Below are 18881 nucleotides of genomic sequence, written 5' to 3'. Positions count from 1 at the left end.
AGTCAGTCAGCTCAAGTTTTAAATAACAAGGAAGTCTGCATGTGGAAATCTGGCCTTATAAGTGGAATTTATGTGAAGAGTAGTCATTAGAGATATTTGTCCAATACCTGAAAAAAAATGGTTATTCAGTTCAAATAGTTCATTAGGTAGCAATCAAAGTGAGAAGTTTGCAGAGATACACTGCTTCTGAAGTTAAAATACCATTCTGTGCTCACATTTCTGTGGTAACTAGCTCAGTAACATTAAATAATTCAATATTCCAGCCCTATTTCATTAAAATCCTAAAGTACTTACCAACAAGTAAGTATAAAATTATAAAATTCACATGACTAAATGTAGTTAGTTACTGTAGACTCCTCTTACAGTCAGTGCAGATGTAGGGAGCAAGTCAGTTCATCCAAAAGCAGATGTCTAAAATATACTGTAGAGATGTATATTTAATCAAAAGAATCTACCCTAGCAATATAAAGAGTTTAGACTCTAGAAATCTGGTCTCCGTGCATTCAGATGTTATAAAAATAAATCTGATAGCAAACTTTCTAGGTATTCACAAATGTAGAAAGCTTTCCAAGCAAAAAGCTGCAGTGGGAACCCGTGCTGGCCACCCAACTGTCAGGACAGATTTGGAGATTAGTCAGTTCAGTCTATTTCTGTGGGGAAATTGACTACATGGCTACATAAATTCACATAATTTCCAGCATTTCCACATTTCCTTACCCCAAACCACATGGCACTGAAACACGTACATGGTGGAAATCCTGATTCCATTGAAGTCAAAGGGAACGTTTCCTTGATTTCGGAAATGCCAAGATTCACCCAGGGACAAGGATGGTTGTGCCATGCTGCCACATATCTGCACAGGGAATGAAGATAATCCCCCAAACTTCAAAACCAAACCAAACAAAACCAAACAACACCCCCTTGTCTGGCAGGTTCATCACTTCACGTTCCATCAAGGCATCTGCAGGCAACTCTGTAATAGGGAACAGGGTGTCTTGTGCTTGAAATGTGAACAAAGAAATGAGTGCTGGAGTTCAGCGATGACTCACATCTGGCAGCGCATATTCCTGTCACTTCTGAGCGGCACTGGCCTGCTCTGCTCCATGGAAACATTTTAAATGATGTGGGAGATATTTTATGTGGAGAAGCAAAGCACTCTGTACGTGACTAACACAGATCTCATTATTTTATCCCTTATTCAAATTACTCTTTAGATCAAGATTGTATTAATACTCATAATTAATTTGGCCTTACATAATGCTTTTAATCCAAGTATCTAACAACACTTCTTGAGCATTATCTAATTAAGCTAGTCACAATATCTCTGTGATGTAGTCAAGGAATCTGTGCGGCTCATTTCATCCACCACCAAGAAGCAGTCACCTCTGGGTCAAGTAAGGCAGCTGTTCAATAATGCATAGCAGCGTTGCGCCACACTTTGGGAAGGAAGTGAGAAATAGCATGCCTAATTGGAACTACAGGGGGATTAAGGGAGGAAAATGTAATTATCTGTAATTTCAGATTTAGAGTTGATAACTTGTCTTTTTCCAGTGAAGATTGTCAAAGGGTCTTTAATGTCCAGTTGTTTTTTTAGCTCACGGTACAGATGCCTCTTAAAATACCACAGGTCCTCTGGCACCTTCTTGTTAGAGGCTGAGAGGAGTGCCTTACCGTGTCGTGATTTCATGTCCTATTTTACTTTGAAATTCTGTATCTATACATAGCATTTACTTGCCCAAAGTAAATAGCTAGTGTGATTCTTTGATCGAAACCTGTTAGCGGCTGCCAATATTTAACATTTCTTCCTACATGGCTTATTTCAAGTAGTGTTATTATCCCCACTGTACAGAAAGAAACTGAAGCACTGGGAAAATAAATTATCTTCCTCTACATACTGAGAAAGGCAGTGATTAAAAGGTCATCAAATCTTATTTTCCAGGCTTATATTAGTTTGCTAAGCTCTCACTCATCTTTCTTTCTGCCTGTTAAAATATTCCCAATGTTCAGTCTGTATGAGAAACTCTTCCTGTATTTTTGATACCCTTGATTAAAACACAGCTCCAACTCAGAGTCTAAAATATTCTGCCTAACACAAGAGCTTTCACATATCCATTCGCATTTGGTCCTCCACTAAAACAAGATTTAAACAAAAAAATAACGCTACTAACCCCACTGATGTGAAACTCCCCAAGTATCTTTTGAAAAACTGCTCCCCAAAGCAGGAGCGCCCCGTTTGTACCTACTGCTGCTTCAGCCCAGACCCAAACCCATGGGGAAATGCCACAGGCACCAGTCACCCGGGCTGCCCAGGGCTTCACAGGCTGAGGCATGTGGGACATGGGGCTTCGGGAGTCTGCCTGAGGGGGACAAAGGACTTCACACGCAATTCCCTCTTCTCAGGAAGGGACAGGAGGAGCAATCCCATGGACAGGATAGTCACTGGAAACAGCTCTAAACTTTTCACGGGTTCTTGCAGATCAGGCTGTAGTAATCTCCTGTAGCACAGAATACAGCAGGTATCACTAAGGAATTTTTTCAAAAGATAAAAACCTGATCTTAATTTTGATGCTGAGAGACAAAGGATCCGCTGTGTCTCTAGGTAAAGTATTGGTATGGAAAAGTACACTCGCCACTGGGTAGCAGAGACTTTATTGAATTTCTGGCCACTCAGTCTCAATTATAATAAAACATGTCCCTTGTAGGTATTTATAAATTTGCTGAGACTGGGGAGGAGCCTGAGAAGCCCAGACATTTTTGCCAGGGCCTAGAAAATCCAAGAGGGCTGGAAAATTCACCTTTCTCCATCCTGCTGGTAGTATAGCCATTTTTCAGACCTTGGCTTTTTTGTGCATCTCTTTTTTTTAGTTCCTCTGTAACAGAATGTGTATTTTTATGAAGCAAGAAAATGGAGAAAAATTATAAGGACTCCTGATGATTATTAAATTTTGAGAAAGCACAGCCACTACTGTAGCACCTAGAAGATACAGGTCTTAAAACACATAGAAAATTATGTAAGAACATCTATAAACCCAGTATTTTTACTATCTAGTAATGATATAATCTGCAGTGACTTACACCATCCTCCATTTTATGAAAACTGTGAGAACTAAGGTACATTATTATTGTCAAGGGAGCAGACAGCTGCCATGACCATTCCCAAGATGAAAACACCTTTGCAAAATGACCCTTTAAGTAGAGCTCCTATGAGGATGAAAATTCTGTTTCTTGGATGCTTTTATTTCTTCCCAAATCCTGATGTCTTCAGATACCTTATGAAAGAACCCTTCTAGAAAAAAAAAATCAAAGTTCATTTTTCCAGTTTTGTGATTCTAGAATAATTACAATTTTGAAACAAAGTCATTCCTGAAGGGAAAGAATACAAAGATTGCAGTCTGCAAAAGTAGTGTAACAAAAAGTTCTGACATGCTCAATCTATCTCTATGTTATTTGGGTTAAAATTAACACATTTCACCAGAGCAGAACATCTGTCAAAGTTTTAATAGCTTTTGTTGTGTTCTTTAAGCAACTTCACTCACTTTAAATAAAAAAAAATTAGACTCTATTTCAGGTAGAATTCTTTATAAAGGATGTTAAATTCTCTCTCCAATTACACCCAAAAGTATCCACATCTCCTTCACAGTAGATAATAAATTCCAGATGACTATATTAATTGTGTTCACTATGGTGTGCATCATGAACAGCTGTAGCTTCCCGGTCACAGTGGCTGCACTTATATTTTCTTTGTAGAAAAATGCATGCCCTTTCTCCTCAAGAGAAAGGAAGAACATCTCTAGAGTCAGCTACTAATAGCTGAAAAATGCTGAGTTCACTGCATTGTAGGCCAGGGAAACTCATCCTGGAGGGGCATGAAGTTAAGTTCAGGGTGCTAAAAGTTAAGTCCAGGTTGAGCTCTTCATAGTGATAAGGGATGTGGACTTGTAGGTGATTCGTCTCACTCCAAATGAGGTAACTAATTACACACCTTCCCTAAGTCAGGGGAAATATTTGCAAGTTGGAAATTCCTGTTATTCTCTGCTGACGCTAAAAGGAGTGAAAGGTAACTAACTCTTTGATAACTAACTTTGTCTAAATTTTGGTGAGATGATCCTATCCTAAGTGCCTACAATTATCTTCAAATACTATTTTTAAACTACTTATGAATTTTGATAATGATTCCTAAAACTGACAGGAATCCATCCAGCCTGGGCAAGTGCCAGGGATTACATGCCTAAGGGTGATGCTAGAGCAGTAACATTAGCAGTGCTAAGTGTGCAGCGACAGTGTATTATAAACTCATATTTCAGGTTTAATTCTTCATACAATATTGCATTTGAGTGAATGAATCAATAAGCGTCTTGTTTGAATATTGCTGTAACTGTGCCTGCTGCTGTACATAAAGTGGATGAAACACCAGAGCACAGTAGATATAACAAAACACAGTGCCATAACCAAAGCAGAATGACCGGATGTCTTGGCTTGGCACAGATTTATGAATACTTTGCTATATGCAGAGCGTATGAGACCTTTGATCTTATTTGCATGAATTTATGCAAGAAGTGAAAGTATTATTTAGAACCAGGTTTAGGTTTTAAATGTGTGTGTGCTAGTGCAAAAATCTATCTGAAACAATCAGTTGTTGTTAGAAATGTTAAACGGAAGTATTGCTGTGTGTCATTGCTCATGGATCCCATAGGATTTAGAGGCACTTAGGGGGAAAGGAGTAGACAAACAGCTGCACTGACAGAAAGGGACTGAACTCTCCTCTTAATGGTATTCACACATCACAGCTGGCAGAAATAGCAGAAATAGCTAAATTAAAAGTTAATTTGGGTATCTCCACGTTGTGTGGCAGTCTGACATTCTAAGTTGCCTTCAGTGGGACCATGCAGGTGTTACAGCGGGGACAGAAAACCAGTTCTCATAACTTTACAGCATATGTTTTGCTGCATTGCTCAGATCTGCTTGGCTTTACTAGCCAAATTCAAAATGCTTGAAATGTCAGTGATTTCTCTCTAGCTGTAACCATTTACTCCATGGCAAAATTGGATCACTGGTAGAAAGGGAAAAAACCAGGTGGTGGGGGAATGTAAACAAGAAGAAAACAGTGGAGATTCTCCTAGAGAAATGTTCAAGAGAATTATTTGCACTGAAACAATAAAGGGTATCTCAAATGATAAACAGTTCAACATCCTACCTGATAAACCATACTTAACCAGCTGTACAGTTTAAGACCGTTATAAAGAAATCAAGCCTACACCCCCATACAGCATTAATTAAATATAGAATTGAGGCAGACGGAACCCCAAGTACAACAGGAAACATCTCATTTCTCAGTTGTTCTCAGTCAACCAGGAGAACAGATGGCCCTTAATAGCATGCCCTGAAATGTCTAATTGCATGAGAAACTTTGTATAGGTTTTCTGGACTTTTAATTGGTCCCCCAACTGTGTGTGAAGAGAACCAAATGTTTAAATAGATTAAATAATAAATATCAAGATAGAGTGTGTTACAGCATGTAAAAGATATTGCTGGGTTATTGTTAATGTGGATTTAAAAAATATGGCAGTGCAGGAAGGGATTCGGCCCTTTGAGTCCAGACTGTCATGCAGACAAGCTATACTCATTTCTTTGGAAGTCGTCCTCATAACAAGTTGGGTACCTTGCCATCCCACAAAATAGAAACACGATGTGTATGATAACAGATTTAGGGTCACTAAGAACGTAGCCTACGTAAATGACTTGAGAGGAGCAATGGCTGGTAACTATAGCAACCAATAAAACCCTAAGAGGAGTGGGGAATGGGCATTACACATCAGCATGCCAAACTGAAATGTAACAATATAACTAAAAGATTAACAATATACTGCGAAGATCTAATCTACTGAAATAATCACGTTTTATTTATATTATTAAAAGAATGAAAGTATATTTAATAACTGGCATGTAGTTAAGGACCTAAACAGTAGTAAAACAACGTATAATCAAGTTAGCAAGCTTTTGTTAACAAACAACAGACACAGAAACTGAGCATTAAGTGAGGCAAGAAAAAATCAGCAACAGTAAATGTGTTTTTCCCTGTGCAGTGAATTCAGAAACTTATCTGGAGATACAGGATCTATACCTCTATTGCCCAAAACCTTGTGTAATGTTTTCCTCTCGTAATACAGGCCATAGGAAAGCATTGGGGTTCTGCTATTTTGGTCAATCACATAATTTAATACAGGTTGTGATCGTGCTGTTTAACCGCATTAAATTTTGTGCTGCAATTAGAAAAGCTGTTCCAAAACATTGTTGCTCTGACGCTTAGAAACCTTCTTTTCAGGATAAATTTATTAATGGCCAGTTTATACCCATTTGTTCTTGTGCCAGCAGTGGCTATTAGTTCAAATAGCTTTTCTCTGGTGTGTTAACATGCAGTATTATACACATGCAACATTTTGTTAGGCTGTGAAAGCCAAGTTCCTCTCAGAAGATAGAATCACAGAATGGTTTGGGTTGGAAGAGACCTTTAAAGGTCATCTAGTCCAAACCCCCTGCCATGGGCAGGGACATCTTTCACTAGATCAGGTTGCTAAAAGACCCATCCAGCCTGATCTTGAACACTTGAACAATCCACAATTTCTCTGAGCATCCTGTTCCAGTGTCTCACCACCCTCATTGTAAAAAATTTCTTCCTTATGTCTAATCTAAATCTACCCTTTTTCATTTTTAGCTGTTACCCCTTGTCCTGTCACTACTGGCCCTGGTACAAAGTGTCTCTCCATCTTTCTTATAAGCCCCTCTAAGAATTGAAAGGCCACGATAAGGTCTCCCCAGAGCTTTCTCTTCTCCAGGCTGAACAATCCCAAGTCTCTCAGCCTTTCCTCACAGGAGAGGTGTTCCACCCCTCTGATCACTTGATAACCTTTCTTTCCCCTAATTATCTTTTCAGCATGTTTAATTCACTTGTGTAACCAGCCACAATTGCAGATTACACTCCAGGTACTTCTCTATCCTTAAGCATATGTTTTCTTTTTATAAGGCTGCATCACATCAGTCTGTCACAGGATCACTACCAGCTATTAAGGGTTTTTTTTTGTCTATTGTTCAAATAGGTGAGCTAATTTACTGCAGAAATTCTAGAAGCTACTTGTTAGTCCTTGGCCTTGTGTCTTGTGATACTGAATGTTGTCCCATCTCTACTAACTCAGTCACCAACTCAACTCATCATGGTGCAGAATCCTATATTCCAGCTATGGCTGTTATTCCATTATGCTTGTTATTCCTGTACATGTGTCAATGTAGTAATAATGGAGCCTTATCATTATTACTTACACATGTCTTCCAGCATATACCTGGAAAATTGTAATCCCGGTAATTAGAATTTACTACAAATATGAAGATCTCTGTTCACCTGTCTTAAGGATCTGTAGCAGTACTTCAAGGACTGACTCAGTGAAATCTCTTTTGCAATCCCTCCAGAACACAGGTGACCAAAACCCTTTCTGTTTTCATCCATTATTTCACTGCTGGTTACTACCACGGTGTTTCTCAGCCCCACCAATTTAATCTTATCTTTCCTGGACAGCACACACCTATTTAGTATCGATGATTGTAATTTCATTATGCTTCTTGTTGCTGTACAGGAAAGAATCAGGTGTTTTTAAAAGATCCAGACTGATCAGCAGTATTTTACACATATTTCCAAGAATGCAGGAGGATACAAGAAATGAAAGGCAACAGGCAGTCATGGCCATAAGGTCTATTGTGCTAAACTGAAAGTAAATCCTCTTCTGCACAGGTGCAAAGTGTTACAGAGGTGAAATAGCCATGTAGAAGGTATAGTGCCTAAAATGATAGTGCTTCCCATTTTGGTTTGTATAGTTAGCCAGTAGGACATACCTTGTTTTCTAGCTTTGCTGTCTCCTTATCGCTGTTTGCAGGGGAATGTGGCTGAATCTTTGTTTACAGTGGTCCATAAAGGTTTTTTTTTTCCTCTTAAACAGAGTAAAAATCTTATGGAGTGAGAAAATTTACAGTGCTAGGCCTATTACTGGCTAGCAGTTAACCCAAGAGCTCCCTCTCTGGATAGTACTACAGATATTTTCTGAAGCATCATGGTGGCTTGTCCCTGAGGTTCCTAGTGCTCTATGCCCAAATACTGGGACTCTCTACAAAGTCCATTCCCTGCCCTCTCATGCAGATTCTAGTTGCTACCTGTATATGGACTGTAACTTTGCAAAAAGCCTTGCTCGGAAGCACTGCCGCCTCATGCCCATTTCAGGCACTTCTACCATGAAAGAGCTGAATTGCATTTGATGAGGTTGTCAGACCCCATTCCCCCACATCTCCCTGGGGATTTTGACCCCAGTTCTGCAATGCATACCCAAGCACTCCATAGACAAGATGGTTATGTCTATACCAGTAAACGTACCAGTCCTAAGGTCTGCTCACTAATCTCCAGACCAGCTGGCTTTGACGAGCTGTGCCCATACTCTTCATTTTAATCAGCCTCCAAAATGGGGTGGCGACTTCCAAACTGCCTGCTGTGAATGGACCCTGGCACAGGCCAGCCTGTGGTGTGGAGCTGCTCAGGAGGGTTCAGATCAAAATGTCTGGGGGAACTGGTTTAGCAATTTATCCCTGCATAGATTTGGTTGCATCAGTTTAAATTATCATATAAGAGCCAAAATGCTCATACTCTTACATTTCAGTTACAGGACCCATATTCATGCGTTTTCCTTTGTGGTCCTTAGAACTACCCCTTCTCAGGGTTAGATATTAGAAGTAGTGCCAAAACATTTCTTTGGAGTTATCAGAAGGTCTGGGAATTTAAGAACTTCTAAGACCATAGCTCCTGAAGTACAGAGATTTATGTCTAGCAATTAGCATTTTTGTGTCCCCAGATCTCTCCTTTCACTGGCATACAGGCAACCTGCTTGTGGTGCAGAGGCCTGTGGGGTCTACCCCTTTATGTAATGATTTTCAGGGCCTGGAAAAGTTTCCTTGTATTTAAAAAAATCTACAAAGAAGTACAATAGAGATAGCCTCGTTTAAATGTATAAAGAGCTAAAAAGTAACTTCTGTACTCTTTTAAGTATCATGACAACTGCACTGCTGGAGGCAGAGCTGTAGTATTGGAAGTCTTCCAGGGTGGAGAAATAGGATAAGAAATAGGATAAGAGAAGTAGCATCACAGAACCATAAAGCTCCATATTACTCACAGGATGTTTACTCTGCAAGGTGTCCAAAGGAAAGAAGATTGCTGAAGCAATGGCAAAAGGGGGAGGTAGAGGAAAACTGAGCTTGGGAGAAAGAGAACTAGTATCAGCAATCCCAGAAGCTTCAAAATACTTAGATATGTTGTCCTCTTATGCTGAAGGGAGAGTCAGACCATGAGAATTCAAATAAGGAAATTTTCAGGCAGTCAGAAAGGGCCATGAAAAAGCAAATTATAGATAAGAAAAGAAGAAAGTTATTTGGAAATACTATTTTGCATTATAATGGACAAGCCAAATAACATTCTGGATGAAATAACCTTACATAAATAGGGACGGTGAAACACAACAGCCCTATAATTGAATCCAGTCCTAACTAAAAGATGACTACTTCTGATAAGCACACAGGATTGCAAGTTCATAAAAAGAATAAGAGAAAGCACATCCCAGAGACACCTACATGTGTGATCACTGTTTAACCGATCAAGCAGATGAATAAATCAAGTGAAAATTAAATATATTAAAATTCTTAGCATTAGATTAGAAAAAGAACAGAAAAAAACATGTTCGCAATAGAATAGACCTATTCCTTTGGAGCAACAAATATGAAAGAGCCTTTGTAAAACTCTGAAAACAGTTCTTAACTAACAGTACACCGTGTAGTTCTGCAGGTAGTTATTCTGCATTTAAATTAGATGTATGCAGCCATTAGGAGGTGCTATCAAAAGAGGATAAGCCATCTGGGTAGTGTGACAATTTGTTTGCTATTTCCTATCTAGTTGTGTATTTGCTTTACTGTTTTTTAGTTTTCATTGCATACCTCCATAACTCTCTCCTTCTTCAAAATAAAAATAGGTAGATTGAGGCGGAGGTATTGTTTACTGGGTGCTTATTATAGGGCAGCTGTTAAGCAGGCTGCTTAGGGTTTCAGAAGCCATAACACAACTAACCTAGATCAAGGCACAAGGTCACACAGACAAATTAAGCCTAATTTCCTGTGGTTTTCAATGGTTACCTCTGGGCTTTCAAATTAGACAAGGAATCCAGTTATTGCTAGCCTGTCACATTACAGATAGATATTACTTTAATTGAAGTACCTGTCCACTGCAAGGCACTTTATGCATTAGAATAGTTTCCAGACCGTCGCATTCTGAAAGATACAATTTCTTCTCTGAAGAAGAATATATTATTTCAGTCTGACATCTTGGTAACAGAGGTTCCAAGAAAATAGTTTTAAATGCAATAAATTGGAGTCTATCATAACTTGATATTGTGAAAGCAGAAGATAACATAAAAAATCTGAAGTTGAATTATCAACACATTGAAACAAAGGGTTATAGCAACACATTTTTAAATTATTTGCCTGCATTTGTCCAGGTTTAAGCAGAGTTATTGTGGGCAACATAGTATTCACAACATTTTATACACAAATAATACTGTAATTATACAGGGATTATAGAGTTGTAGACACTTAGAATAGAAAATGTCACAAATACTATGACTACTTGACATAATATCAGTGTAAAAATAGATTTTTTAATAGCTTCAGAATATTCACTCGTAGCCATGGAGCAGTTAAGAAATCCCCTGCTCTGGGCATACACATATGTCCTGGGGTGCATCAAGCCCTGCATTGCAGCCGGTCGAGGGAGGTGATTGTCCCGCTCTGCTCTGTGCTGGTGCAGCCTCACCTCAAGTACTGTGTGCAGTTTTGGGCACAACAGTACATTAAGGATACAAAGCTACCAGAGAATGTCCAGAGGAGGGCCACGACATTGGTGAAGGATTTAAAGGGGAAGCCATGCAAGGAGCACCTGAAGTCACTTGGTTTATTCAGCCTGGAGAAGATGAGGCTGAGGGGAGACCTCATCGCAGTCTGCAGCTTCCTCACAAGGGGAGGAGGAGGGGCAGGCGCTGATCTCTTCTCTCTTGTGACCAATGAGAGGACCCAAGGGAATGGCAGGAAGATGTGCCAGGGGAGGTTTAGGTTGGATATTGGGGAAAGGTTCTTCACCCAGCGGGTGGTGGAGCACTGGAACAGGCTCCCCAGGGAGGCAGCCACCGCACCAAGCCCGACAATATTCAAGAAGCACTTGGACAAGGCCCTCAGAGACACGGTGTGAATTTTGGGGTTGTCCTGTGCAGGGACAGGAGTTGGACTTGATGTCCCTTCCAACTCAGGACATTCTATGATGCTATGATTCTATACATGTAAGTCCGTGTGTGTACACACACACACACACACACACACAGAGTTATAACTGTGTCTGTGAAAGAGGAGATGGGATGTTCTTTAGGGTGTTCTCATTTAGCTTTTACTCAGAATTAAACAGTAACACGAGCCATGTAGACTCTTATAGAAACTATTAGTGTTTGAGGAAAACAGTAAACACAATAAAAAGGTGGTGTAACAGTCATAAAATTAGCAACTTGAAAATATGTTTGGACATAATACAATTTCACTGTAATTATGGAAACAAAAGAAAATTAGTATAGAAGTAAAACAGAGTCCTAAAGGGGAAGGCATACTATTACAAAATTTCAATATTCAATTTTAAAAAAAAGAAAAGCAGAAGAAAATAACAGACAGATATTTACTTTAAGAATTTCCTATATATTCTTAATTAAAAATCCAAATTTTATTTTTTAAAAGGAGAAAAAGAATGGATACAAAAAATATTTCCTTGTACTTATATTAGGAAGCTGCTTACATTCCAGACATAGCTCTCTTAGAGTATTTTACCCTGGTTAAAACTGGAGAAACATGAATTATAAATGATCTCAACTGCCTGGCCAAAATGATTATGACCTTTAGCTCACTTTGAATCAATTCAGACTAAAGAATTAGGATCTCAACCTGCAAATAATAATCAAGTAAGATGTGATGACTCAAGATTATTTATGCATTTCCCACAGTACTAAGGAGCCTTTTTGGATGACCCTGCCCAGCTCTCAAGAGTGGTATTTGTGGTAAGTGGAAGCGATCATATAAACTAGCAGGAGAGAAAGGAAATGATGTGAAGGAGGAGATAGGGAGAGAGCACCAGCAGGGAAACAGGGAGTCAGAATCCAGAAATAGCAGTGTTTCCAGGAATTGAAGTAGGTCTCTAGCTCAGAAGGGTCCTCAAAATAATAGTGTATTATTGAAATGTAAGGTCTCCGTTAGATACCTAAGAGCAGACCCATGTTCATAACTTAGTATTTTACAAAGACAATACTATTACAATGAAACGGGGGTGGGGGGGTGGGGGGGTGGGGAGAAAAAAGCATTTCTGTAAGTCAAAACCACTTTCTTAGGATGTTTGGAGATTTTTCCCAAGTTTCTGAATGATCTAAGACTAAGTCCAAACCGGGAAAGCAGCCTGTGGGAGAAGACAAATCAGTCCCAAGCATAGTGCCCTATAGTTCCAGGATAGAAAAATATAGTGACAATAACTTGAGGGTTTTCTTCCTTGGGAACTTGCTTAAGTTAAGTCCAGTATTTTTATAAATGATGTGTAGAGCTGACTGGCAATTTTTCAAAGTTAAGAACCAACCAAATTACAACCTCCAAGGTTGAAATATTTCAGCTTGCCACTGGAGGATGACATATTTAGCTTGGGGCTGGGTTACGCAGCACTGAGATGGTTAAGTTTCATACATTGGGTTAAAATTGAGTGCAGGCACAAAGACCAGGTCTTCAGGAGTCAGTGCAGCAGCTCAAAATCCAGAGTAAATTGGAGCAAGATGAAACTTCGGTCAAGCTCACAGTGAACCCAGTATCTGGAAATATCAAGAAGTGTTGTTTAGCTTAGAATGACATAGCAAAACAAAAGAATGGGATGCCATGAAATTTTACGGCCGTGTACAAAAAGTGTCACTATTTCTATTGTCTGACACAGCACAAATTTTGAAACCCTGGCATTTTCACAGGATGTAAGTATTAGTTTGAAGCCAATTCTCATCAATTCAAAGCAAAGTATGTGTGTGCAATGGTGTGAGAGGAGAACCCGGTAAAGCTCAGAGATGCGTGTGTTAACCCTGATTTTAGGGTGGAGACCAGAAGACCAAAAAGCTCTTTCAACTCAAAGCCAGATTTTCTTAAAATATAAACCAAAATAATTAACCTTTTAAAGAGGCAGAACTTAGAATGACTAAATAAGACAGGAGAAATAAAATTGTATATAAACAAATCTCCTCCATCCATCATATACTTACAGGCAAGTTCTTGCTTCTCTACCTGGTTACTGTGATCACAGTAGATTTTGATTTGCAGCCAGCTCCCTCTGATCCCTAAAATGTTTCTCTCTGCCACTATGGGGTTGAGTTATGGGTAAGTCAGGTCCCTGCTCCTTTCAGTAGTATGTCCATGGGCTACAGCTCCTGCCTTCTTGCCATGAGTCTCTCACCCACAGACTCTTTTTGCTTCCCTGGGACCGGTGACCATCTCCCAGCCCTCTAGAGGCACCAGCTGAGCCCATCACTCTCTGCTGAAAGGCACATCACGTTACAGGCAATCTGAGAAAAAACTGTCCAGCACATGTGCCACAATCTGTTTTTATTTAGTTTTAGAATCTGGTATTTGGCAACTGTTTGGCAAGATGACAGGTTTCTGATTTAATGAGTAGAAAAGTATCATTTATTTGACTATATGAGAGGAGTGTTTCCTCTTTGTGAATGCATTGCCAATATTAATTAGCTTTTTCTCTGTATGAGTTTCTTTCTCTAAGAAGCTCTTCTGATAAAGTCTTTCAGAAGTTTAAAGACATTATTTAAGCTGTGTTCAAAGTATTCAACAGCTTTTACATCAGCATGATAAATTTTTACTTTTTAGTGGGTGCCATTTTTACAGCAGCAAATTAAGGAAAAAGTTTAAGAGCTGTCATCTCCGAAGGAGAACCAATTTCAGTTTTATTCAAAATAGCACAAAGAAAATTGCCTGAACCAAGAAAAATTATGTAGCTGTATACTGATGATCATACCAGCAGCTTGGTGGTGATGAGAGAAATGATGAGTACCAATATTCTACTCGTGGAAGGAGGCACTGAAAAAAGACTCAAAGACAGAGAGGTCTTCCTGAAGTAAAGACTCACCACATGTGGCATCCAGGAGTATGTACTGAATCAATGTGATCTAGGCCCAGTTCAGGCCACTTAACTACAAATAGTTAATTACAATAAAAGCTTTAATTTTTGTTGAAGAAATTGGTTACACATGTTAAAAATATTTTCTTGCTATTGTAGATTCCTTCAGCAATTATCTGTAACTCTTGTTCAGTACACAGACTAAAGCCAATACCGTTATGTATAGCCACCCTTAGAGAGATGTACATGCAGTATGGTTAAATTAAAAAAAAAAAAAAAAAAGAATGTTTCCATGACATTTTTCACATAAGTAAATTTAAACATCTGAGTGGAAAATTCAGTCCTAAATTGGGAACATATTTGTGCAGTCACCAAAATTACTTGCAAAATCAAGTGTTCATTCACACAGATTTCCATTATAAAGGAAAATTATGGTATTTCTCTATAGAAACATGCTCACTTAAATCTGCTGTCTGATGATGAGGTTTGCATATCTAAAAGCAGGAATGCAGTAGATGCAGAACTCAGTCTTCATTAACATCTTGTTCAATGAATGGACAAACCTTTTGTGTTTTCTGGGAATATCTCTGGAACATCTCAGAGGATGCAGCATTAGTTGGATAAGGTACCAGAATTACTTTGAAATAGATTATGAAAAAAGACATTAGAGTATGAAAAAATGAGAGTTTATGACCTTTAGAAGAAGGGGCAGGCAACTCAGGATGACTACAAGGATGTCATGAAGTTATGCAGGGAGAAAATTAGAAGAGCCAAAGTCTGTCTAGAACTTAATCTAGCTACTGCCATAAAAGGCGATAAAAATGTTTCTAGAAATACAGTAGCAACAAAAGAAGGGCTAAGGAGAATCTCCATCCTTTAGTGGATGCAGGAGGAAACGTAATGAAAAAGGATGAGGTACTTAATGCCTTCTTTGCCTCAGTTTTTAATAATAAGATCAGTTGTTCTCCAGGTACCCAGCCCCCTGAGCTGGAAGACAGGGATGGGGAGAAGAGTGGAGCCCCCATAATGCAAGGGGAAATGGATAGTGACCTGCTACACCACATAGATATGCACAAGTCTGTGGGTCCAGATGGGATCCACCCAAGGGTACTGAAGGAGCTGGCAGAAGTGCTCACCAAGCCACTTTCAATTGTTTATCAGCTGACCTGGCTAACTGGGGAGGTCCCAGTTGATGGGAGGTTAGCAAATGTGACACCCATCTTCAAGAAGGCCAGAAGGAGGATCTGGGAACCTACAGGCCTCTCAGTCTGACCTTGCTGCTGGAGAAGGTTATGAAGCAGATCATTTTGAGTGCCGTCATGCAGCACGTATGGGACAACCAAGGTGATCAGACCCAGTCAGCACGGATTTAGGAAAGGCAAGTCCTGCTTGACTAACGTGATTTCGTTCTGTGACAAGGTGACCTGCTTAGTGAATGAGGGAAAGGCTGTGGATGTTGTCTACCTAAATTTTAGTAAAGCCTTTGACACTGTTTCCCACAGCATTCTCCTGGACAAACTGGCTGCTCCTGGCTGGGAAGGTCATACTCTTTGCTAGGTAAAAAGCCTGGCTGGATGGCTGAGCCCAAAGAGTTGTGGTGAATGGAGTTATATCCATTGTAAGTTGAGTGGGAGTATTGATCTACTTGAGGGTAGGAAGGCTCTGCAGAGGGTTGTGTCAGACTGGATTGATGGGCTGAGGCCAATGTATGAGGTTTAACAACACCAAGAGCCAGGTCCTGCACTTTGGTCACAACAACCCCATGCAACACAACAGGCTTGGGGAGGAGTGGCTGTGAAGCTGCCCAGCGGGGACCTGGGGGTGTTGGTTGACAGCCCCCTGAACATGAGCCAGCAGTGTGCCCAGCCAGCCAAGAAGGCCAACAGCATCTTGGCTTGTATCAGGAATAGTGTGGCCAGCAGGAGTAGGGAAGTGATCATGCCCCTGTACTCGGCACTGGTGAGGCTGCTCCTTGAATACGGTGTGCAGTTTTGGGCCCCTCACTACAGGAAGGGCATTGAGGTGCTGGAGCGTGTCCAAAGAAGGGCAACGAAACTGGTGAAGGTTCTAGAGAACAAGTCTTCTGAGAAGTGGCTGAGGAAACTGGGGTTGTTTAGCCTGGAGAAAAGGAGGCTGAGGGGAGACCTTATCGCTCTCTACAACTACCTGAAAGCAGGTTGCAGCAGCGTGGGTGTTTGTCTCTTCTCCCAAGTAACTAGAGAGAGGACAAGAGGAAATGGCCTCAAGAGTTGAGTCAGGGGAGGTTTAGGTTGGGTAGTAGGAAAAATGCCTTTACTGAAAGAGTGGTCAAGCATTGGAACAGGCTGCCCAGGGAAGTGGCTGAGCCACCATCCCTGGAGGCATTTGAAAGACATGTAGATGTGGTGCTTAGGGACATGGTTTAGTGGTGGATTTGGCACTGCTAGGTTAACATTGGACTCGATGATCTTAAGGGTCTTTTCCAACCAAAACAATTCTATGATTCTATGACCATGAATTATAACAATTTTGTTATTTCACTGTTTTGTGGAGTCATTCAAAAAGAAAATGCTGTGTAGCAAGTCCAAACAATTGAAAGGTATATAAAATGGACATATGGTGCTAAAACCTAAAGGTAAATATAGATAAGACATCCAGGAAGAAAATATTGGAAAAATACTATGAATAAAGCTATCTGTACAGCCATCTTGTTAAAAGCATTAGTCATGTTTAGACTACATCTGGTACTGGCTTAAGGAAATATCTATTCCTTAGATCTCTATGCTGTAGAAAGAAAACAAGGCAAGCATGTTGTAATTGAGTAAAATGGTATATGGGGATAGATGAGAGAAGCTTCCACTGTTGTTGCTCCTAATCCTGTCAAGAGATCCATGATGACAATAAGATTAATAAAGAAGTAGCAATCTTAGCTTACTAAAAGTCTTGTTCTTTACTGGATTATTTTCTAGTGGCCTTCCATCAAGGAAACCTGTTTTTCTTCAGAAAGTCTTCTGAATAAATGAAGTATTTATTCAGAGCAGTACTCTGTTAGAATAAAAAATAAAAGTAGATTTAAATTGCCTTTCTATACATACAGAGAAAATATACACATTCATTTGGAAAGGATTTCATTAATAAAAGAGGGAAATTAAGCCTCAGATTTAGAAAAAGACCCGTATAATCAGTTAAAACCTCAAAATCCTTAAATTGCTAGAGAAATTTTAATCTCTCTTTTGATTCCCTGCTTTAATAATCTTGAAGCCAGAAGGTTCCCTTTAGGCTTTCTTGCGTTAGCATATCATCCCAGGCTTTACGTGAGGCCCTGATATTTCTGTGGATGGTGTCAAAACCAAAACACATCCACATTCCTGGCTGCTTCTGAGCCTGGACTTGGCATCTGCACGTGACATTTGCCTATGCCTTTATGGCATATCTACTCAGTGTGGTGTATTGCCATAGAAAGATCACCAGGCACTTCTGAATATGAGGGTCAAGCAGAGGTGCTCGTTCAGATCCTTTGATCAGCCACATTGGTGCTTTTTCAGAAGGACTAATTAATTAAGTTGGAGTGGCCTCTGTGCTTCTGCTTATAGACTAAGCTCAGGTTCTCTCTGTAGCGCTGCACTGGGCAATGTAGATGTATTGTTTACTTTCCACAGCCCATGAGGAGAGATAGGTGCTTCCCAAATGCAATGTATATTATCTGTCTTCATGCTTATCTCAAGATGGGTTGAATCACCGTCTCAAAGACTGTGCTTCCGTCTGAGTCCTCCAGGACCTTTCCAAAGCTTAGGAAAGCTTATCCCATTTGAAAGGAAGGGAAGCGATGTGCAGAAAATTATTCATTGCTTAGAATGGGTTGGAGTAGAACTCTTTGTAATAAGATGCTCTGGCAATTCAAAATGGAAAAAAATGGTAACTGGACAGGAACACAGCAGAGGCCTATAGAGATCAGCATACTGTGGTGGCACATTTTTCCCAGTTAAACAAGAAATATGGACAGTTGTTACCCCTTGTAAAAATGACATAGGATTCTAGAGGTAAACTGAAGGAAAAGTGTGATCTAATGTTTTAATTTGCTAGCTAACAATTTGATTTTTATTTAATCTTACAACCCATTCTATTAGCCTTTGACTGTTCAAACTGATGGCTTATAATCATTAATGAAACTTTGTTTAAATTAATAAATATGTCAAAGCACTCTAATGCCACATCAACACTAAAGCATAAAGAGTCACTCTTTTATAGGGTGTTTGATATATGCCAGTGTGCTTTCACATGTTCCCGCGTAAATGAAGAAAAATGAGAGGCCCATGTAGCAACTGAGGGGTCCCGAAGAAAATCTCACCTAAATGTCAGAAGTATTTTTCTGCCAAACAACATTGCTGTAACTGAAAACATCAGTAGTACCGAGATCTCCCATATGGATATCTTGTTCTAAAAAATCAACATAACACCATGTGGCCTCCCTTCTAATGACTGTACAGATGACTTGCAGAGGGGAACCTTGTCCCCTGAATGCAGTAAGTTTCCACAATGCCTATGTTTTTTGCTATGGAGAAATAAATCAAAATAATTAAATTTTCAAAAGCATTTATTCTTATTCAAATACAATGCTAATGTCTGATAAATATATTTTTAC

This window comes from Phalacrocorax aristotelis, chromosome 3 (assembly GCF_949628215.1).
Source record: "Phalacrocorax aristotelis chromosome 3, bGulAri2.1, whole genome shotgun sequence".
NCBI lineage: Eukaryota > Metazoa > Chordata > Aves > Suliformes > Phalacrocoracidae > Phalacrocorax > Phalacrocorax aristotelis.
This window is presented reverse-complemented; position numbering follows the sequence as displayed.